The sequence below is a fragment of the Lathamus discolor genome, chromosome 4 (genome assembly GCF_037157495.1).
Source record: "Lathamus discolor isolate bLatDis1 chromosome 4, bLatDis1.hap1, whole genome shotgun sequence".
Taxonomy (NCBI): Eukaryota; Metazoa; Chordata; class Aves; order Psittaciformes; family Psittacidae; genus Lathamus; species Lathamus discolor.
The window spans coordinates 17,527,778-17,552,053 of record NC_088887.1 but is presented as its reverse complement, the minus strand read 5'-3'; the positions used below and the strand labels follow the sequence as shown (position 1 = coordinate 17,552,053).

At 38.4% G+C, this 24,276-nt stretch overlaps 1 protein-coding gene and 1 long non-coding RNA gene across 4 annotated transcripts in view; one reads left to right on the top strand and one right to left on the bottom strand.

Annotated features, from left to right (window-relative positions):
* HTR1F (5-hydroxytryptamine receptor 1F) overlaps positions 1 to 24,276 on the bottom strand; it is a 118,905-nt gene that overhangs the window by 56,352 nt on the left and 38,277 nt on the right. The window contains exons 2-3 of one of the 3 annotated variants that reach the window (XM_065676388.1): positions 15,238 to 15,897; positions 13,297 to 13,407 (exon numbers count right to left, since the gene is read on the bottom strand). The exons of 1 other annotated variant lie outside the window; for it this stretch is intronic. The gene's annotated coding sequence lies outside the window, so the exon portion shown is untranslated. The remainder of the gene's footprint in view (positions 1 to 13,296; positions 13,408 to 15,237; positions 15,898 to 24,276) is intronic. One more of the 3 variants, XM_065676387.1, reaches the window with a different exon arrangement.
* On the top strand, positions 19,970 to 20,923 carry LOC136013086 (uncharacterized). The gene is made up of 3 exons (XR_010612139.1): positions 19,970 to 20,022; positions 20,148 to 20,375; positions 20,559 to 20,923. It is a non-coding gene; the product is annotated as an uncharacterized LOC136013086 (long non-coding RNA).

Genomic DNA, 24,276 nt, shown 5'->3' with positions numbered 1-24,276 from the left:
TCCATGTGAAAAATGATGTATACCTCTGCAGATATATCTTAAATTGGAATGGGATTCCTCCTTTCCCTTAAGTGGCTGCTATGTTAATTTGCACATTGGCCTCTTCTGGCAAATTTTAACTACGATACTACACCCCCTACCCCTTTGGCTTCTTACGTGCTGCTGAACATTGGCTTGTCATGCCTGCCTGCTTTTACACTCTTACTGATGTTTTTGGTTTTGTAAAGAAGTAACCACAGGGCAAGCAAGGTCAAAACTGTCACTGCTCCAAATGAAAAACAGAATTTCAAATCAAGGGGGGGATTAACTCTGTGATGTTGTCCTTTGAAAAGCAGCACTGGTTTTCAGTAATAGAAATCACATCTGTAGCTGTACAAAGCAAGAAAATAATTATTATAAAGATATTAATAACAGCACTTCTGAAATGTGCATGCATTTGGACTGAGATGTTTAAAGTATGTTTCAAGTTGATCTTAATTACGGCTCTAAACTTGTAAGATAAAGAAAAATACTATTTTTCATCAGGAGTGGGTGGTGTTATCTATTAAATGTTACTGTGTGACTTCAAACTTGTGTTAAAATCTATTTATAAGTGAAAGACTAACAAGCAGATGAGCAAATAAATATAGGTCAGAGAGGGGAATTAAAGAGAACGGGAACAATAACAGCTGTGGCCAAATAGGCTGGTAAGACACCACTGCTACCAGTAGAAAAGGATCAGAAAAATAACTTGGTGTCTAACTAAACTCTGCATTCTTACAACAGAACAAAATACCAAACATTATGACTCTTTTATAGCAGTGTGGACTCCCTGAGAAGCTTTGTGTTCCAGAGGCAGATAGAGGGTACTTACTATTCAAATAGCTACCACTTATCCTTGATAATGCTTTCAAGGCATACCTGGCTGAACTGTAAAAAGCCCATCTGGTCAAGTGCTGTTCTAGTATGCAGATGCGGGCTCTCAAACCACCACTGATTGTCTCCATAAACCACAATTTAACTGTCAAGATTTAATTAAGAAATGCTTCAGAGCCATTGGAATAAACAGGATAGAGTCAGGGCTGTTGGACAAGTTGGCTGTGTGACATGGCAAAGGCTTAAAAACTTGTGCACTGATGGAGTTGTCTTCCCAACAGTGAACAGGGGCACGACTGCTTAAAAAAGCCACCAAACCCCAAAGCATCCTTACACATATTGCACAAGATAGTTTTACACCATTCTCATCATTGTCAGCCATATTACAGAAATGGTTTTTGATTGTATTAACCTGCATGTTGTAGTCTTGAAAATCCTTGGAAAAGGACACATTTTATGGGACTATGAAATCACTACTTTCATGTGCACTTTTCTGCTATTATACAAAGATTATTACATTCCGTGAAAATACAAACAGATTTAATCTGAAATAGGGTATGTTTTTTCCTGTACAAGCAATCTGCCTGGCAGGCAGCAGGAGATAAAGAGAATGTTTATTTTTAAATTGTAGTGATTTAAGGTAACATTTGTATAAATGTGCATACACGTATAAATATTATTTTAAAAAACAAAAACCCTACTAAAGCTGACATAAATGTCAGTTTTGAATAACAGTCAAAACCATTGAAGCCTAAAGGACAACTAGACATTGCTTATGGACAAAACTAATATAAATCAAGAAATATTTCTCCTGTTAACCTTGTGTTAATACAGTAAATACTGATAAGTTCTACCTCTGACTATAATGAGGATGGTGCGTTATCTGTTTCAGTAATGCAAAGTTAATTTTAGCTGGCAGAAGACTGGAGCCGAAGACCTGTAAAAGAATACCTTCCCTGAGTGAAATCTAAAGGGACATTTGAATTTGTCTCTGTTCCATTACTTCTAAATAAATTATTTAGAAGCAAGTAATGAATTAGCGTAAGTGCTGGTATTTTGATCAGGCCCTACTACTGCTAAAAGTTTTCTTAAGAAAGGTTTTTTTTTTTTTGTTATTTTAAAGTATATTTTAAAGTTGTTTGTTTGGTTTTTATTTTCAGTGTGACTGTAGTCCAAGCAAGAGTCTTCAAAATTCAAGATACTTAAAGTAAAATTAATACAGGTGTGACAGAATTGTTTATGCATTTTAAGTGTAATTTTTAAGGCTGTAACTGTATTGGCTGGTCCCAGATGCTTGTCACAAGGGAGGAGAATCTAAACTGGATAAAGTTTATGAATTTTAATTTCCCCTATTAAAGTGATTATTTGAAGGTAAAATATTTCACTTAGAACTGTTTAGAGATGAAACATGCAGGCAAAACCCTCTCTTGTAGTGTTTTCATTTGATGTAATGCATATTCAGTTTATGAGTTATTAAAACTGCAGCACTCATTGCCATAGGATGCTGAAACGTAGATTGAAAATGGATGTTAGCAAATTCATGGATAAAGATCCACACTTTTGAACATGAGGACTTTACGTCTAACCTCCCTCTCAGGAACTTCTAAGCCATTTTGAGTAGGACTGATGTGACTGTGTTTAGAGGCTGTTGTAAAGATCTGACCCTGTACCAGCATGTTGTTTTGTGCCTTACTGAAAAAAACCCCTGTGTAGTGACATGGAATATTTCTGTTGGGTCATAGCAGAGAAATATAAAAGACTTTACAGGGACAATGTTCTGTTTAGTGTCATGGGATTCTTTTATTCAAGCTGGAAAGCTTTTACCAGGTGGTTAATTGACTGAAAGAATGCTTCTAGCCCTGGAGAACTAGGCTGAAAAGTTTTCTTTCTCTCGTTGATTTGTTCCACAACAAAGAAATGATGTGTCTTGGGATGGTGAGAGACTGAATCCAGCAGCATCGTCTTAACTGTGAAAATGTAAAGCACAGTTGCTATCCAGAACTCAAAACTATCATCTGCAAGTTGTAATCACACAACTGTGACAAAAGTACCAGCTTCCCATTTAGTGAAGGTTTCTGTGCTGTGGCTAGCCAGAGGCCTCAGTCATTTCCATCCATCAGCATCATCATCTGTTTCACTTGCTTCTGCTTTAAGCTTTGCCTTCCTTCAGTTGAGAATAACTGAGAGCTCTGCTATACCAGAGCTCATACTACACTGAGGTATAAAAGCTGTCACTTAACATGAGTCATTTTGTGTATACATCTCATGAGTGAATAGCTGAACGAGAGATACAAGAGTCAGCAAGCTAGCCCAGCACTTCAAAGTACAAAAAGCCTCTAGTTAGCTTGACTTGCTTAGGTTTTCTTCTATATGCCTTAGGTTTTCATACTTAGATCATAAAATAAGCTCAGGAACATGGGTACTTACCTATTTCACACCAAATTGTGACCTTACCTTCTGTAGGATAAATTGCTAAACTTTGCCACTAGTTCTTTCTACCACTGAAGTATCTAAGATGCCGAGAAATGTTCTTCCAATATTTTGCAGGTCAGAAGGCTAATTTGTTTTAAGCAGTCGTGGGTATATTCTGTGCTTCTTCTAGGCTATGTACCTTTGTGTTTACAACACAAGTGACTGTAATCCAGCCACCCAGAACTGGCAGCAAAGTGCCAAACCCCCAACACAAACTCTCGCTTGGCCTTGTTCTCCTCTTCCAGAGGTTACAAATGAAACGTAGGCAGCACACAGGTTTTGGGTTTTGTTTTCCTCTCTGCTTTCCAATAAGGACAGAAGCTGTTGAAGGTGCAAAGCTGTCATTTTTGATTGAAAAATGTTATTTCTATCTCCTGGTAATTGTCTTTCAAAATCTAGGCAGGATAGATCATATGCAAGGACTAGTAGCTAATTTTCTCCAGGGACAATTTGCTAACAACTTTAGAAGGAACTTCCCCTTTCCTGTATGTCCCCATATCTCTAGTCAGTCTGTTGTAGCAATTGGAAAAATCCTTTGGAACTACAAGTGTAGAAAGCATGGAACTACAAGGGAAAGCTGGAAAGGTTGAAAAACAGGTATCACTCTAGAAACTGAAGTCCCACAATGGTGATCAGCGCTTTGAAGTAAGGCGAAAAAGAGAAACCACTCAAACAGGGACAGTGTGTGCAGTTTTAATCATGCTTATCACACCAGCAGCCGCTGGTGTTTTCTGGTACTGTAGTTTAATGCAGATGCAGGCTGAAACCATAGCTTGCTGTCAGCAAAGAGGTCTGTGCTGGACCACCTGCTTTTCAGACTGAAGGGAGGTTGGTTGCAGTGATGATATTTCCAAAGTGTTTGAAGCCACACTACTTAACCTGCTTCAAGTCATTGTGTATGACCCAAGGACAGCTGAGTACAGGAACGTATACATGTTATGTGTAGAATAAATCAGTTGCTTATGGAAATATTTTTAAGGATGCAAGTTTACAACTGAAGGTGCAATTGATGAAAGGCAGATGTAAACTATTAAATCCCTATGTATACAGACTTCAATTGCCTGGCATAACTTCAGTTTTTGAATGACTTTAGTTAAGCTGTTGCAATTTGTCTAGCTAAGCAGGACCACAATTATTTTCAAAACCAGTTTTTCCTAAACCTCCCTTTTGCCTGTTTATACTGAAAGCTCTTTAGCAAATGGACCATTTACTATTGTGTGTTTGTTCAGTACAAGATGGGTTTCTAGGCACTACCGCAATAACACAATTATGAACAAATAACCACTTCAGGATAATTATATACAGACTTTGGTGTTCATGCTTTTGTACCTCAGATACAGCCATGGCATATAATGCAGTGCAGCAATTACTTATGCTACTGTTTGTAGTCACTAAGTTACAGGGGCATACTGAGGGTCCTATCCTATGTATCCTATCCTATATGTCTGTAGCCTCCAAGTCATGCAACTGCATTATCCTTTTGAAACAAAAATCGCAGGTGTTGAAGGTTGGGGCTTATGTTTGTGTGTCTTAAAAGCAGCGAGGGAGAAAACTAAGAAAAAGTCCAGATATGGCAACATCTCTGTGCTTGTGAGCAAGAGCAGCAAACCTGTCAAGTCTTGCCCTTTCTTCTTATGGGACAGTTCAAAATCCATCTTCCTGAGTCAGCATCTGGCCACCAGTGTTGTTGCCAAATAGTCAGGTTTTGTTATTTTAAACACTTGCCTGAATCCTCACTAGGTTTTTCAGCTGCTTCCTTACTTTATGTAGTATATCAGTGCAATAATGCTAAGTACTAAACCCTACAAATAATTTTATGGAGACAATGACCAAGATGACTGAAGACCTGAAGTTCAAATATGGGCTTAATATTTCTTTCTGGTCAAAAATACCAGTTTTGTATTTTAGGGCTGCTTTTTTTTGAAGTTATATTGTAAGCTGCTTATGGATACAATTTCTCTGAATTATATTTATGCAAGCATTTTCTGATTTGGGCTTTTTTTTCCTATCCTGTTGCCAGTGTTTTAGATACAGCTAAAGGGATAATGTGTGTGTTTGTCCAACTTAGTAGTATATGTGTTTTTAATTTTAAAACAAATCTGGTTCCAAAGTGAAGGCAATACTATACTCATAACTGACCTCAGAGAACTGGACGTTTGTTTGCCTGGTCAAGTAAATAATAAGTTCATTTGTGATCTTACCAACTCCAGAATTGAATTTCCATTTCCAGCTTGGTGCAGGGATAGGCAAAAGAACTGATTGAAATTGTATGAAAATTTCCGTTGCATTCTCTACGGTTCTCTGCTCTCTAAGCTAACCTTTACCAGCTGGTTGACATTTTCAGTCTGCCTTAGGGTATATTTTTAAGAGCGGGAAAGCAATTCCAGGAATACATTTTAGAAAAATTTTCCAGGAGCCATTTTTCCAGAGGCAGACATAGAAAATTTAAGTCATTTTGCCAATGTAAAACATCTGTGAATAATTTTCTTGACTGAGAAATTCTGGCAGACTTTTATGACCTTGAGATTTGACATGGGACAAACTTGCTGGTGAGAAGCATGGCCTTGACATCTCTGTGGCAGCTCAATTACATTTGAGTTAGTGAAAAAACAATAAAACCCACAGTGTGTACAGGCTTGGTACAGACTGTATAGATTTTTTTACAACTACATTCCGCAAAGAAATACCAGTGCTAATTCCTGTTTCCTCAGGAAAAATCTACATAGTGTATTTTTATCCCATTTCCAGACCATTGATGGACTCTTTGGTGTTCCATAGTATCATAGAATAGTTAGGGTTGGAAAGGACCTCAAGATCATCTAGTTCCAATCCCCCTGCCATGGGCAGGGATACCTCACACTAAACCATGCCACCCAAGGCTCTGTCCAACCTGGCCTTGAACACCACCAGGGATGGAGCATTCACAACTTCCCTGAGCAACCCATTCCAGTGCCTCACCACCCTAACAGGAAGGAATTTCTTCCTTATATCCAATTTAAGCTTCCATCATATCTATCATGTCAGCAGTGTGGCTCTGAAGTATCCTGCTATGTCAAACATCAATTTATTAGCAGATTAATCTTTGTGAGCTGCTCTGGGTTATAGCCGTATCAAGAAATCCTGTATTTCGAATAAGTAGTATTTTCAACTGGCTGTCTTGCATTTTTCCTCTATAAATTTCAAATGAGAGACAAATTTCTAATGATAGACTCAATTAAAAATCAAAACACTCTTTCAGGACAACACTTGCATGCAAGCTTTGATTTTTATGAGCTATATCCCTTAGCTGTCACAAGACAGGGCTTACAATGGCAGAGACCTTCTTAAAAGGTCTGCAGCAAGGTCTCTTATGGCATGCAACAGCTATCACCCAGAACCACACATGGAAATTACTACTTATCACAGTAAAGTTTACCATTTTTTCTTGAACAGATCATCCTCCATGCTCCCCTGCACTAGGGAGGCTGCAGAAAGTATTTGCATATGTTGATTTACTCTATGAATTATTTTTTTTCCCTTTTTTTCTTTTTCTTCACTGTTTTACTGGTAAACTCCCATTCTCCTTGGAGTTACGCACTCCTCCTAACTGAGAATGTTTCATGCACCTCTTTATTTGTATAAAGCAAAACGAAATTCTCCAGTTTTGAGTTTTACAGCTACTGTCAGTGGGATTCATCTCCCCTGCTTTTAGGTCTCTGTCTAAAGTAAAAGCAACATGATGCTTTTACCTGTGACAGACAGATACTCTTTGACACCTTGGGCACTCTTTGTGGTCAAAGGAGTGAAGCAAATGTGGGGGTGAGATTCTGATAACCTATTTAGATCCCCTTATGAGGCCACCATATAACTGGCACCTTACGAGTGGCTGTATCTCTCATTACTGCAAGAGGAAGCCTGGAGTGAGTGGTTCAGGTACAGATGTCTATCTTTGGTCAGATGAATCCTACCCTAAATTTGCATGCACTAAATGTTTAAGCTTTGGCTGAGAACAATTAGGGTTGTATGATGGTGTTCTGGTTGGAAACTTGTGTTACTGAGATAGTCAGCAGGAACAGATTCCAATACAACATTGTCCTGATGTTTAGTCCTGATTTTGGAAAGGGAAAGAGGTATTACTTCCCTGAAGTAGACTGTAGTGCAACAGGAAAAAACTTCATTATTATATCTTAGGTCTGGAATAAAATCCCAAATTTGAGTGTTTATTTACTGACCCTTTCAAAAGAGAATCTGCTGAGCTTTGCTATATCAACCCTATCTGCAATAACAGAGCTTAGTTTAATTCAGTTAAACATGCTTAGGCGATGACAATACTGTGTTCAAAACAGGCCTCATGAAAAAAATAGTAGTTACTGTCATTCTTAAAAACACATTATAAAAGTCTGAGCAATTTTCCATTATTATTATAAATGCACATATTTTACTGAAATAGCAGTAACTTTTCACCCCTTAGCTTGTGTAAATGACCCTATTCATTTGTAGCTAAAATTGTCCTCCCCAGAGTACACTGTCTTCAGTAGAATTACAACTTGCATGTTTTCAGATGATAGTCTACTGCAGCTATAACCTAAAAATCTAACATATTTCTTGCAGTACATGATAAAAGTAGCACTTGGCAAAGGTCAGCTTTGCAGATATATTGTAGAAATTTCATTAAGTACAATGTTCTTATAGGTCCCCTTCTTATGCCTCAGTGTCTGCACCAGTTATCTGGAATTTCTGGTTGAAGTGCAGCATCTCAGTGAATTTGTTAACTTTAAGTTGGAAGGTTCCAGTATAATTAAAACAACCTCAAAGTCAAATTTAGCAGGCAAGAATTTTGATAAAACTCTACTGTATGAAAGAAACCAGTTCTGAAGTTATCTGTCCTGAATGTAGCCAAGGCTGCTAAGATTTGAGTGAATGTCAGGGAAAGTCTGAAACATTTGAACAAAAGCCCTGCTAAAGCCAATATTTTACATTAATGAGGGCAAATACTTGCCAAAATGAAACCCTTCTGCAAGTAAGGCCTATCTTGCATTTCAGTTTTAATTTTAAATGCTAACTTTTGTCTGTCATGATGACTCCTTGTTAAGCTGTCAAAAGGTTAGGTCAGTGCACGTGTTAAAACAGTGTGGTACAGATATCAGAGAAGAAACCAGATAGCCAAGAAGTTGGAATGAACTCTAGTTCAGTGCTGAGATAAAATATATACCTACCAGCATTGTTGCTGTCTACAAACTGCAGCAATTACTTTAGTTGAGCCACCTACAAATAGGGAAACGCTAATATAATATGCATGGTGACTTTCTATATGAACATATGTGTTGCTAGCTTTCAGTTGGCAGCCTGCTATAAAACAGAAAGATGGACAGCAGGCAAGTAATAGTGGTCAAATACAAATAACAATAAAATAAAAGTTGCATATTACATATGAATTGGTTACACAGAGAGATGATGCCTCTGTCTTACTGGAAGTGCTTGTGTAGAGAAGCTAAGTACTTTACAATCTTGAGGTCTCAGAGCATACTTGCTCTCTTTACATGGGAAGCAATATGCGAGCTTGATAGGCTTGCACTTAAAATCTCCATTATGTTTCTGTTTTGGAAGGTCTAAGACAGTCATCTTGTGTAGTATACAAGGTTCTGTGAGCTCAGATGCTTTTTTGTTTTTATGCATCATCCCACATGTCAGCCTTACAGGGATCACTGCCACCTCTGCTGCATTACAAAGGTCTCTGGATGGAAGTGGCTGCCAGGAGACTGAGCAGTGCAGAACACATCAACTCTGCTCAGCTGAGGGTTGAGTTCCATGGAGCACTGGAGGGGTTAAACTCCATGGCATATTCTCAGCTGATGAAGGTGTACTTGTATCATGTGAGCTTTTTGGTCAGCATGAGCCTGCAGGATGCTCTAACCACTACTGTGTAAACTTCATGATTTTCAGTAACCTACAGTCAGCTGTGCTGTATTGAGTGCAGAAAAAAACCCTACAAGATCCAAAACTAAAAGTAAAACCAAATATAATTTGGGCAGCTTAGTGTCTGATGTGTGTCCCAGAGAAGGCATTATGTAGCATGAGTTCTGATAAACAACCCTTAGCCTAAGCAGTATTTGAGTAGTACCCTGTAAGATCACAAAGGAAAAAAGTTTGGAGTACAGTCAAAGACAAAAGGATGGTAAATATTTATGTGGCTTACAAAAGAGCAAGTGGAGTAATGTAAGACTACCAGATGTTGAAAGATGCTAGTGTTTCATGCATTGGAGAAAAGATGCAAGAATACTTTGCCCTTTTAGAATACTGCTGGAGGCAATGTATTCCAAGGGCAGAGAGTTCACAAGCTAAGTGCTGTCCACTGAACTAGCTTCAGTCTCAACCTTATTGAGGTATAAGAAATATGTGAATAGTCTAAAATATGCTGGTAATTTAAATGACAAATGCTGGTAAGTACTTTTTTCCTTCCTGCCTAAGCTTTACTCAAAGTCTTCCATTAAAATATATAATTGAGTATCTAGACAGTTGCATTTTGATTTGCAACTATTGCTAAAACAATATATCTTTCAGATAAGTCTTTCAAGCATTACTTACAATAATATGTTTTAAATTAAAAGACTGCTTCTATCAGAATAGCAAAGCAAGATAGCCAAGAAAACAGCTCTGTGCCTGAGCACAGAAATTCATTAAAGTTAGAAAATCCATGAAACAGTGATGATAATGAGAAAAGTATTGAGCCTCAAAGTCGACAATACTGAAAGCAGAGGCTGCATTCAGGGCTTACTGCAAGGGGGCTCTTCTCTTTTTTCAGAGATTTTCTTCATTTTTTAAATTCTTTCAAATCAAAGAAAATTTTGGCAACTCAGTTACTTTTCCATTGCCATAGGCATATGGGATTTTACTGCCACAAATACCATGCCTGATAGTGCTGTAAGGAATAATCCTTTATTTTACTTATGTAAGTGTTAGTATTAATAATTTCCCTTCTTCCAATACTAAGAAGCATACAATTACTTAATAATGACAAACACCACTGCTTGAAGGCAATTTAATATAATCAAGGTACTCTGCTTTCTAATTTCCATGCTGGTCTTTATTTAAGTTGCATATAGTGTATGTGTTACTTATCTTTATCTTAGGGGTAAGCTGTCTTTATAAAGTTTTTTTTTTTTTTAAAGAAATACTTGAAAAAGTGCTGTTTTTCTCATTAAAATATCCTGCCTTCCCCAGAATAGAAGGGACTCGCATAACAAGCGCTGAGACATATGCTTGCATTTCAGTTACATTCGCTCTTCCTCTTTTGCTTATGTTATTTCTTTTCTTCAGCAAGTCAAGGCAGTATTAAACAAAAAGTGGCACTAACATAACAGCAGAACTCATAGTTCTCTATGTCCCTGCCTTTCTGCTGAGCTGTGCTGCAGCTCTTGACAGACTGTAGAAGTCGGGAATACAGAGAAGGTTTACAGGAGAAGCTGACACTACACACATCCAGCATGAGACAAAGTTTATAAATCTGATACTTGGCTCCATTGATTCCTTTGCCTATGCAGAGGCAAAAGGTTTTGCCTGGGACAGAGCAACCCTTTGCTGCTGGAGCACAGATGGTATGAAAGTACTTTATATGACACAAACTGTTCCAAAATGTTTGGTGTGTTGTCAAGACCTGTTTTCTTTAAGCTGCCAGTCTGTCATTATGTTTTAGAAACCAGCACACAGCCACCAAACCCATTTCCATCAAAGAAAAAAGGAGGAAAAAAAAAAAAAAAAGCCCTGATTATACTTCCTTTCATTTTCTCCTACCAGGCAATTTCCCTCTATAATGTCACCACAGGTATTACAGTAGAACTATGAATAGCCAAAATTTCTTTTGTACTAGATACAAAACAGCAAATAGTAAGAAAGAATGTAGGTTTTAAAAATGACAAGAGAAAAGGAAAGACAAACTTTCTCCACACCTGACTCAGCTGAACTTCCCAGGTACAGCATAAAATTCCCCTTTTTTCTATATTACAGGCACAGCCATGCTGAGAGGCATTAACTCCCTACCTGCAGCTGATACAGATGCTGCTTATTTTCATAGCTGAACCCAGTATGGACTAGAGCACTTGTTTCATGCAGTCTAGCTTGCAACTTTCAGGCTGAAACTCTGCTGGAGACAAAGAGTATCATCTACCCTGCTGTCTTCCTGAAGACTTAACAATTCTTCTGCCTTGCTACGTGAGTCTTGTTACAGATATGCAATGAATTTCTCCTGATTTACAAAGAAATCTTTAGTCCCCCTTTTAGAAGCTGAATTAGGCAGCAATGGGCTGAGGTCATAGATCAGAAGAGCTCCCACTGAACTGCTATCTCCAGTACCTGGTTCATTCATCCTCTAACATGGCAGTTGGAGGAATTCCTGGCCAAGGTAACATCCAACTTAGAAGTATAAAATTGTACAAGTTTGGGAATTTTGTCTTTCTGTATCCTCATGGCAGCAGAAAGGGCTTTTAAGGGCTGAATGAAACTGGCCTGTATTCTGACTTATTTTAAACTAAAATCTGTATGTTTCATTAAGGTTACTAGGAGTCAATTTGATTATTTTGGTCAGTTTTACAGTTACGCAGTGACACTTTTAAAGTGTTCTGTTATTACAAGCAGAGTAACCTTTTCTTTGCCTCCCACTGTGAGAGAGACTTTAAAAGCACACCTAGCCAAATATTTCAGTCACCAAGAGTGCAGACATGATCCTGGGTTGGTAGGACTCTGAACTTGTGTAGATATAGGCAGAGTAAAGAGTGCTGAACACATGAAAACATCAGCCATGAGGGTCTGTTTCTTCTTCTAGCAAAAAAATAATGAGGTTAACTACTCCAGGAAGAATGTCTTTGAATGTCAAATGGTGGCACATTGCTCTAGTCTCTCTCAGCATGTGCAATTTTCAGGTCCACTTACAAGCAATCATACTTCGTGTGAGCTTGCTCAGGCAATTGACTGCTGAAGATTTTAATTTGTTTCTTATTACTTTATTATCCAGGTGTCTCGATATTTAATGTTGATTTTATCTCTTGATACTGTTGCAGGACATTTTACCCTTCTGTTTTTAAATGTTTTTGTATTCAAACCAGTTGTAAGTACTTTATGAAATGTTATCAATAAGCTGTTGTATTTGAATCGCTATGGGAAACAAGGTTTTGGGGTTTTCTTCTTTGTTCTTAAAAGTCTACAGTTACATCCTATGCGAAAAGGCACTTTGAAAAACTGCACACAGCAAAACCAGAAATAAAAAAAAGCATGCAGTGGCATGAGATGGCCACAGGCCAACAAAAAAGCGAGAAAAATCTTCTCACAAAACATTTCTGTGATGAGCTAACATCAAAAGATTTTAGGTTCAGCTTGGCACCGAGAAATTTGGTTAAGCAAAGTAATGAGTGCTGCTGTGCTTTTCATCTTCAAAATGTCTTATAAAGGTTAAGTCTTTAATATATATCTGTGAAATGAAGCATTATATTGCCACCATTGTTTTTTTTCCCCTTACTTGAAGTAGATGTTGAGTATTTAAATGTCCAAGGCCATGGAGAAGGTCAGTCAGATCTAGGGCTGCAGTCTAAGCTTCTCCTGCAGTGCCTGAACTTTTCAGACTGTGCTAAACATTGTGCATTTATTCAGTCATCCCTCCATTGGCCACTGCCCTCACTTTCTGAAGCTGATTGTCCTCTTTGACATCTTTTCCCTGGCTGTTCTGTAGCCTCCCATTGCACCATGTGCAGATTGCTCCGTTAAGCCTGCAGTAACCTTGTAGGTCAACCTTCAACTGGCTATATTTGCCTGCTTTGTTACTTTAGCTTTTTCTCTCCTCTTACACTACTTTAAGGAAAGGTCAATCTTGTAGAGCTCAGCAAAATCCTCCATTCCACATGCTTTGCAGAACCCGTATGAAAGACTCAACTAAATGAATTTGATTATCCCTTACAAACACAAGTGTAGAATCTTTGCTTATGAGGGTAGAAAGCAACTCACCATCTCCTGTTTCTGGAATAGTCTTGAAAAAGCTGCCTCTGTGCCAGGAAGCCTAGGGACTGGACTGGAAGTAGGAATTATCCCTTAGCAATACCGGATACTGCCAAAAACCTAAGAGAAAGTGAAAAAACATCAATGTAGACTCTGTAAGGGGCAATGAAAGATCTCTGCTTCAGGGGAAGGAAAATATTTTCAGAAGGCCTAAACTGTAATTTGCAGGATCTCTTCAACTTACTGGGAAGGATTCTTTAAAAGCTTCAACGCCAATGTCAGGAAAACCCCACAGAGTTTGTGTAAAAGGACATCTGGTAATGTTTGAAATGCATTGCCACAGGCTAACGACCAGCAAAAAACTTGCCAGATTTGATACTTCGAAATTGGCTCTCCTTGAGTAACTCAAGAAATTGGAAAAAAACTGACCTGGCCTCTCCTGAAGATAAATGGTCAGTAAAAGGAAACGGAGGAGGAAGCCTTTGCTGTTTAGTGAAGCCAGTAGTTTTAGTGTATCTTATGCTTTTAGCACTCGGGTACAACTCTGAAGTACTAATAGTTAATTTCCATCGACTGCAGTGGGAGCCCAGGGTACTTGGCATTTTGCAGTATTAGGCCTCATGTTATTAAGCTAAGAACATAAATATGCCAGAGTATGTGCTGTTTGAACTGCAAGGCATTGCTTCTTGCGTTATCAAAATATTAAGGTCAGTTAGCAATCTTAGTAAGCAACTGCCTAAAGAAGAAATACACTGCAAAAGAGTGTGGCCTGTGACAAGCAGAAACGTGGTATTCTATCAAGAATAGGCTTGTTTAATTTCAAGTTTAAAATATTTAAGTGGCTAATGTGCTTAAAACGTAGAAAATCAGGTATCAAAAGCAGTTCTTGTTTCAAAGGGGAAGAACAGTCAGTAAGAAGGATTAACAGCAAGAGGACCAAGTGACAAAACAAAGGTACAATCATTGATTTCCTGGAAAAAAGATGAAACCTAATATTTTTTCACACATTACTGAATAACATAGTAATTATTCTGGAATATAATTCTACTAATATTTGACTGTGATCTGGTACCAAATGATTTCTTACACCTCAAAGTACACTGGGGCAGGTTTTGAACGTCGTTAAAGACTTACTTGGTTGTACTATCTACTCAACATTACAGCCTAGGCTAGGGTAGTCAGTGATGTGGCTTCTTGAGGCTGTCAGTGCAACTTTGGGAGGAAGTCCATGTTTCATTACTGCTAAAGGAAGGGCAATAGCCTCCCTGCCAGGGAGGCACCCAGCACATCATGAGTTGTAACATCAGTCATGCACATGTTGAAAAACCATGGAAAAGCAGAAGCTCTCAGGTACTTTTGTACCTCTGCCACTGCTAGATATAAGACACATTCTTCAAAAATTAGTCTCCTGCTCAGTACAGAGCATTAATCTTAAAAATGGAACTTATTGGCAGTAATTATAGAGTTTAAATAGTAAAATGACTGACTGTGCTCTCTTTTTTCCTGCAGTCCTTTGCAGTGCAGATTTCTCTGTCTCTAGCCAAGGCCAGGAAGGACAGAAGGTAGAGTGGCCAGCATGACCTACTACAGGAATACACAGTACTCAAGATGTGAGTAATGATGTACTCAGCTGTATCTCTTTTGTATCATCCAGCAAATTATCAAGGCAGAGGCAGAGTAGCCCTCCTGTCTGGTTTTGCTTGGAAGTTATTAGTGTTGTGTGCATTCTCTTCCCTCAACACATCCTCCAGGTGTGGCAAAACTGTTCTGCGTGAGAATGCAATAGTGTACAACAGCCAGAATAGTTTTAGGGTGATCTTAAAATACTCAAAAGGATTTCCATCTTAAGGGGTGGAGGGATGGGAAACTGGTTTTAGTTCCTGTTTGAGATCTCCTATGTTATGTTTTATTCTAAGGTTAGAAATGGTAGGTATCAGAATGTCTACAGACCTTACAGATTATTTTTAGCTTGAAGTGCTTTTCAAACATGCCTTCCTCCTACAGTCTATCCTTTTCCCATCCTCCTTTCCTTCCAGCTTTTGCATCTTGATGTTTTCATCCTCCTCTGAACTGTGTTTGCGGGCACCTTGTTCTTTACACTCAGGCCCTTCCTAATTATGTTTCCTTTATCTCTCCTGGTCTCCTAATGTAAAAAGGAGTATTTCTGAAATTTGTGTGCATATAGAGTCAAGCATTTCATTGTTGGCACACCATCCAGTGACTTCATTCTTGTTCGGATGGGGAACAAATGTCTTCTGAAGGGGATCTGGAGGCCACCTGGGTACTAGTATAACTATTTGCAACTTGTTATTCAGCTTGGAGTGGTGCCAGGCATTCCTGTGCAGGCAGATATGCAAGTTGCCTTATGAGCTCTTCTGAAGATCTTGTCTGGATGGGAAGACAGGATAGATGTGGGAGTCCTTGTTGATGATACAGCACTACGGATGTAGCTGTTTTACCTCCCATTGTTTTCAGCTTAACTGAATTGTAAGTACCCCGGATCTAGAGGTTCACTGCAGAAACTGAACAGACATCTTCAAGGAGGATCCTCCATAGCCAGCAGGTGAAGTTCATATGGAATTACACTTTCTTTTAGCTTTCTAAGAATATCTGAAAAAAATTGGTAATGTTCAATCAGTAACTGAGACTGGTTTTAGAATAGTGATTCCTATAAACTGAAATCAGAGAGGAAGAAATTACAGAACTGCAGAAATAAGGACTTTTGGAACCATTCTGAGTGATTTACAACCAGGGTAACTTTTGTTACAGCAGAACATTCCCAGCTAAAGGGAAAAATTGGGAAACTGCTAGAAATCCTATGAATTCACTGTTTTGTTTAATAAACAGAAACCAAGCTTTCAACAGAAGAACAGGGCTGTCCTGTACTTCTGAGGACTTAATAGTTCTAAGCAGAAGCAAACTTCTTTTTACCCAATATAAAGTCATTTCACATCTGTCCAAAATCCCAGTAATCTCAATTTATGCGTGGCAGCAACTATCTTTTGGAAAGCAGTCCAGCAGAATTAATTGTGGATTTGCCTCTATCTCTGAAGCACATTTATTCCTTCCATCACTTCTCAAGCCTCGGAGTTCTCCTTCTGTCTGAGTATTTACTGTATCATGTTGAAGTCTGCCAGTAACCAAAAAGCAGAACTATCAATTCCAGCCCTCCTTCTGTAGCAAAGACATTGATATTGTGCGGGCTTTGGTCTTGTGAAAAATGAATTCTCATGAAATGTGTGGAATACAAAGGCAAATGTTTTTGTGGTTAAAAATAACATATGAAACAATTCCATGACAAAAGTGACCTTACTGCGTAGAGGATGCTAAATAAGACTCTAAATTGTATCTTGTGCTAAGATAATTATGGGAAAAAATCAGCTTTACATGAATCAGCTGTTTTAAAATCTGAACTAGCAGCACCATTTGCTATTGTGCAGAAGACCTAGGTTCAGAATCACACACAAATCTTTGTCTTCTTAAAAGCCAGTAGGAGTTGGAGGTGGTATAAAGAAAATGATGGCCTTACTGTAAAGGCAAACAGAAGTCTATTTGTGTTCTTGAGCTCAGTTTGTGTTTCCTGGGGGAAAGGTGTTAGAAGTAGATAATACTTCCCAGAATGGCTTGATGTCCGTAGTTGGATGAAAATTCTCTATTTTATTTCAAATTTACAAGGGCTGCGTTGGATGTGCCAGAAAACGATGGATCCGTAAAGTCCTACAGATCCCAAACACACACGTAGTATAGCTTTTCAAAAACAACTTACAAAACAGCTTTCCAGAAGAAAAAGTCAGCAATAATGACAGCACACTGACAGTGCAATAAAGAGGAATTTGTTACTCTGACTGCAGGGGTTGACAACGACCAGAGGGCAGATGCATAAAATAGAAAGGAACAGCCTATGCTCAAATGTCAAAAAAATCTCCCTGCCACAAATGAAAGAAAAGAAATATGTTCAAAATATGCGTATTCTGTATAGGCATAATAATAATAAAAAAGCTAATTTATCTAAGTACAATAAATATTCCTGAGCTTGAAGCTGAGGATGTTGCATTACATAATAGAATCTGTGTATAAATAAACAATTCCTTTTAAATTTTCATTGCCATGAAATAAAAAGAAACCTTTGCCATTGAATGGACAAGAAGGCAGCAACAAAGATGAAAATGAACAGCAAGTGAAGGGTTAAAAATGTAGGATCATCTTTGTGAGTAATATTTGTTGACAGTTTTTAAGCTACTGTTTGATTGCAGAAGCAAATCTGATTATTATAATGATTTCTTTTATTACCTAAAGAGGATAGTATCTACTCACAAGTATGACTACTTCAGTATGAAATTAATTTTGCAGGCATAAATTGAACTCTCAAACAAGATTTCAAGCCCATAAAGGAACAGCTATAAGTTGAAAGCCTAGTTGTTTTTCTGAAGTTATGCAGTTCTAAACAAACCTTTCTGTGCAGTCTGTCTGCTTTTTATTTTTATTTTTTCCTTCTTTTCTATTGAATGATTTTGTAAGGAAGAAGGATTTTTGTTCTGAATTTTTTCTTCCCCTGATTTTTTCCATATGAAGTTACAGTCTTCAATTGCATACAATAGCTTGTATGAAGAGGATTAGAACACATCATCACTAACTGCAGATGAGGATTTAAAGGAGGGATGGGCAAGAGAAGGAGAAAGATGAGATTGCCCTACCTGTCTTGATTCAGACTGTGTGGATGCTTTGTGTCTACCTCTGCTGCTCCAGGAAGTTAGCCTGGCTTCCACATCTGTCTTCATCTTATTGCAAGGGAAAATTGTTTTTCATTGAACATGATGAAAGACTAAGTTTTCTGCTGAAAGACTGTTTCCTTTATTGGACATTGGTCCTAAAGATCTATTTCTACACAAAGTTAATTGTTTCATAAAAGCACAAGAGAAAGAGTGGTTGCAAAGAGGAATCACTTCTAAACTCCAACAATAGCCAGATTGCAATTGTGGGATTGTATCTTCCGCCTCAACAGATTTTTTGTTGTTTCTGTTAAGACTGCAAGCTGCTGACTACTGTGTTGTATCCTCACATATACCATACAAGTGTTTCCCCTGAATGTGGAAATAGTAATGGTAACGTATGCAAACCCTAACCATCTGCAAACATTACTGTTACTAAATGTCAGCAATGGGTAGCAAGTTGACTAATAAATGTAAAGAATTACATAACCTAATTAGCAATGTAACAAAATTATGTCAGTATACATCACCCTATTATGCTTCAGGACAAATCAATTATCAAACAGAAATAAAAGAATGGATACATGCTTATAAGAATTTAAGGTCCCAGGCATTGATTAACTGTGACTAAGACAACTTCCTGCCATGAAGATAATTGCTGTATCATGAAGAGCCTAAAAACTCCCATGTGAAGCCATGAACTACTTCGGAAGATGTGTTACTAGCCCTATCATTTTTTGATGGGTTGAAGTCTAAGGAGATAAGACACATAAGCAAGTCAGAATTGCTTTGCAGTTCCCTGTATGGAATGTTCCTCAGTAAATTGTGTAAGAAGGGGAAAGAAGTTAACATAAAAATGCGCTATTGTCTACTTTTAAAAATATTCTTTACTTTCAAAGCCTGCTATCTTCAGGCCTTGCAACAGGTGACTCAGCAGTTTAAAAACAGCCAGAGGGAATTTAATTATCTTTAGACATTTAATGAAAACCACAGAGTTTCATAAAACAAGTCCTGTCTGTCAAACCTCGACAGATCAGGAAACTGAAAAGGACAATTTCTTAATTAAGACTGAAAAAGAGCTTGGATTTAATTTTCAAGTAGAAAGGATGAAGTTTTTTAATTGATAAAGATAAGGAAATATGCAGTGTAACTACTTCCTTGTCTAACCTATCTATTAACAAAGTTGTAATCAAAGTTCCACACCTGCCTGTCCCTCCCATTCCAGATTTTGGGCTTGCATTCTGGGGGATAAAAACATTTTTTTCTAAGTCATTTGAAAACAAACTGTCATTTAGTTAAGGAAAGAATCAAATGCCTCAGTTTTCTCAGAATTAAAGGGAAATAACAGCTTCGGTTGTATTAAATAGACTTGTTGATGTAACATGCTGGTTCTTGATCATCTGAATTTAGGATGTACACCAGTATTTCTCTGCGGAAGCTGTGTTATAAAATGACTTATTTTTTTTTTTGTCATTTAGTCCCTCAGAGCATTTCTAGTGAGGAAAAGCAGGGATTAACAGACAGAGGACAGGGCCTAGGATTTTAAAATTTATATGCCCTTTATTAGCTGGTATAAATAGGTAGATTAAGTATGTTGTCTCTCACAGAGCAATGTTTTACATATCAGAATGGTACAGCTTTAAAGCAGGTAGCATTTTAGTCTGATATAATATTCTTTTACTAAAGTGATCATATAGCTCAAACTTTCCTGAAAGAGTGACTCTGTTTTAATGTAAAGCTATTGATGATGCAAGGCTTACCATAGACAAAGTTACCGGAAAAAGGAGATCTTGCTGTAAACTTTGTCAGTGCCTTTGCAACTGATTGGGAGACAGACAACTTTTCTGTTGGTTCATCTTTACTATCAGAATTTGGCATACTAGACACCACTGCAGCTTACAGAATCCTGCTCAGATTATTTAACTCCTTTCTTGCCAATGCAGGTGCTGCTGTCCAACTATCTTCTGGGGAAAAATTCTTGACAGGGCATAGAAGCAGGGACGGATACAGCTGGAGTGCACTAATGGTACTGATTATATTTTTCTTTTGGAGCAGGCAAATAAACAGCCTGTAAACCTAACATAAATAGTCTTGGGACATTATCTTTCACTGCTTTGAATTGCTCTTTCCATTGTTTGATCTGCTTTTCAGCAATGCTGGGTGGGCATTGGAGCAAGTGAGAAAAGCTGTTGACAGGAAGGAGTATGAGAGCAGTATGGGAGCAGGATGCGCGGAAGCAACAGCTCTGCCTCAGCCAAAGCAATTTCTTACCAGTTTCCTCAAAGTTGCAAGAATGTGCCAGAAAGAATCGCCTCTGCTACTCATAATGCTTAACAGAAAATGGATGTCTGTAAGCGCAAGTGCCATTGTAAAAGGAAGGTAAGATATGATTCGGGCAATCTAAGAATCTCAACTTCTACTCAATATTTTCAAAATTGGGCCCCAATGGATAGAGCCCCAAGGGATGCCAGTTTCAGAGCTACCTTATGAAACAGATTTACTTAATGCTGACATGCAGCCAAATAATTGCTCTCCATTCTGCTAAATTACATTTCATTTCAGGACTCCAATCTGAAGCTATACCCAAGACTTGCATCAGTTTAGAAAAATGAGCCAGCAGTCTGGCTGAGCTTTCATCTCAAGCATGTTTTTATGCGCAGTGATAAGTAAGTTTTTAATTTTCTGCACAAAGGGCATTTTCTTGTTGATGTATTTGAGAACATTGTAGAGAATCTGTAGTTAAATATGGAAAAAAGTAGGACTTCTTTTATGAAGAAATTAATTTTTAATGCTGTTGAAATCAGAGAATTTTGAAAATACTGTGCATTTGTCATTTTTGCTTTGTACCTGAAAGCTGCAAAAAAGTAATTGCATTTCTCCGTGAAAGACAGTGAAGTGGGAAACAGCCAGCCTTCTTTTACGTTGGGGATAGAAAATGTGTCACATGGAGAGACTACATATTTAGGTAAAGATGTCTGGATTTTGCCTAAATTAAAGTATATTCAAGAAAAAGCTTTCCAAAGTCTTTCACATAATTGTGTACTAAACCACATCTTTCTATCCATTAAAAGTACATATGCTTCACAGTGTTTATTTTAAAAAATGATGTGTTCAGGCTCTAGAGTCAAATGCATAAAATGCTCTCCTCTTCCTTATCCTTCTCCAGCCCAGGGTGGCCAGCTTAGTGTTATGCATGGTTTTGATTAAAGATGAGGTATAAATCTGATCCAGCATGGAAATTACTATACTACATTGTAAGTCACAGACCATTGATGCTATTATTTATTCTTAGACAAAACATTCATCCCCCCAACCTCTAACTACAGGTTGCAAAATTGCTGATGGCTAGCCTCTTCCTATGAGTAAAAACTCCATTATTTCTCATTTGCTGCAGTTGCTGTGGGCCACCTCACTTGTGACAGCCAAGATAGCTGCACTGTCTGCTGACCATCCTCCGTGGAAAGATTTGAAATATTCCACTGCTATCTTTCACTATGGCTCAGAAACCAGATGATAACTTTTTAATGTTAAGGATGGTCACTTGCATCTCATCCAGTCTCTCCCTGCTTAAGTAAAGCCGTGCCCACACACTCATCAGATGAGTCTCAGTCTCTCTAGAGAAATTATCTTTTATCCTTCTAAGGGTGGTGGTGGTGGGGGGGGGGGTTATCTGTGCACACCTGAGCCCATCTTGGCAAATTCCAAGGTAAACTGGATGGAAGACAAATGAGTTTATTAAATGTCTTTTCTGAAGATTTTCCCTACTGTGAAAAAAACGACTTTCTTTTTACTTCATTTTATACAAAACCAGAAGCTAACGTAGAACGAAGTCTGCACATAAGCAAAAAAAGCCCCAAGCCCCCAGCCCCGCAGTTTTTTTCTCCCAGAGCTGTTTAATATAGGAGAACATTGACTGTAGAAAGCTACTCTATTGTGAACTAGTGAATCACTGCCTGCAATATATACCTCTTAGGTTCAGGCTGACACATCTGCAGCTGAACATTTTAGGCTTGCCAGTTCTCTGGAGCAGATGTCTATTACAAAAAAGTTGGGAATTTCAAGATAGATCTCATCAATTTACCACGTGTATGTAACACGTGAGACACTGAGCATCTAACAATAAGTAAAGGGAGGAGAGGCAGGGAGATACTAAACAGACTACACCACCTGCAGAAGTGCTGTCACGTTGTTAGAAGTTTTAGGACCTGAAACTTCTTAGTATTAAAATTTCTGCCTTGAAGAAGCTCCATGCTCTAAGTAGTAACAAAGGGTTAAAGTCTTTTTTTTTTTTTTTTTTTTAAAGGAATAAATCTGTTGATTTGTTAATGGAAGAATCAATACAATCTAAAGTGGTTGATGGTCTTCAAAGTAGACAAATACAACACTAATGACATCACATTTCCTGCCGTATCTTACTAATGAATAAAACATTAGGTAAGCAAGGAGAGGTCAAAGAAGTATAAGAGGCTCAAAGGAAGCATGGATTTTCAGTGGAGGGGAATAGAGGTAGCAAAGCTACCACAATTAACCATAATTGAAGCAGGCTTTTTCACTTCTTTCCAGCACATGGAAAACAATTTTTTCATTGTCATCGGTATCCCTTTGCATTAGAAATAGCACGAATGTATGGGTACCAGGAAAATCAGTCTTCAAAATCTGAACATTTTAAAATGGAAAAAATGAAATTAAGCACACAGTGTTTATGCAGAAGATCAGCTAAATCAATTTTATACTGAAAATATATATCTATATCCTTAGATATAAGGAAGAAATTCTTCACAATGAGGGTGGTAAGATACTGGCACAGGGTACCCAGAGGAGCTGTGGCTGCCCCATCCCGGGCAGTGTTCAAGGCCAAGTTGGAGAAGACTTGGAGCAACCTGGTCTAGTGGAAGGTGTCCCTGCCTGTGGCAGGGGGTTGGAACTGGATGATCTTTTAAGGTCCCTTCCAACTCAAACAATTCTATGTTTCTATGATTCTATCATACGTAAGTGCCCATACAACATTTTCTTTGGGATTAAGAGAATATTTTATTTTATATTTTTAATGAGAATTCTATTACACTCCAGCATAAATTTTCTACTATTGTTTAAAGATAGTTCAAGAATTTGAAGCCAAATGACTTAATGCTGCAACATTTCAGGTGAAAGCTGTGAGGTAAGAGGGCAATATGCAGAACATCGCAGAGTTTCATATTCAAAGAAAAAAACATATTAAAGAAAACTGGATGTATTATGAAAAGGCAAAGAAGTGTTGCACGTTATTTTCCTCTCTGAAATCTCAGGCTCATACCCCTCCCTTGGCTTCTGAAGACACAACTCCTTACTTGTCAGTCATGAGTATTGCTTTCCTTTCTCAAACACCTTTCCCCCACCTCTTAAAATAGCTTCCCATGTTGGAGCATGAAGCCAGAAGTGGTAAGGTCCTACCAGATGTCACACTATCCTGACAGGAGAGTTAAGGAAGGACTGCAAGTGTGGCTTTTCAGGAGGAAAACAGCAGTCTTACAATAGCAAATCCTTTACGCAAGTGTCCTGGGTTCAGCAGTAGCAGTCATTTTTTTTTTCTCCTTGGTGGTTGGTGCAGTGCTGTGTTTTTGATTTTTGGCCTGGGAACAGTGCTGATAACGCCAATGTTTTTAGTTGCTGCTCAAATGTTTGGTCTGGCCAAGGACTTTCTGAGCCTCATGCTCTGCCAGGGAGGAGGGAAAGCCGGGAAGAAGCAGAGACAGGACACCTGACCCAAACTAGCCAAAGAGGTATTCCATACCACAGCACGTCATGCCTGGGATGTAACTGAGAGTTACCCGGAAGGGCTAGGGCACTGCGGGACTGTGGGGCTGGACGAGGTACCGGTTGGTGCTTGGTCGGGTGGGGCTGGGCAAGTTATCAGTGGGCTGGTGTTGAGGTGTTGTATTCTCTTCCCTTGTTATTTCCTTTATCATTATTATTATTGGTGGTAGCAGTAGTGATTTGTGTTATACCTTAGTTACTAAACTGTTCTTATCTCAACCTATGGGAGTTGCACTCTTTTCAATTCTCCTCTCCATCCCTCTGGGAGTAGAGGGAGGGCAAGAAGGGGGGAGTGAAGGAAAGACTGCGTGATTTATGGCTGACTTTGTTTAAACCACGACAGCAAGGAAATGTAAACAGTAATGATCCTAGGGTTTTAAGATGGTCCTTGTTGTCTGAAGCCTTTTTTAGCCAACATGGCACCTGCCAAGGCTTGGGCACCTGGCTGTGTGTTTCCAGAATGCGTGACTTGATAGTTGCTGTCACT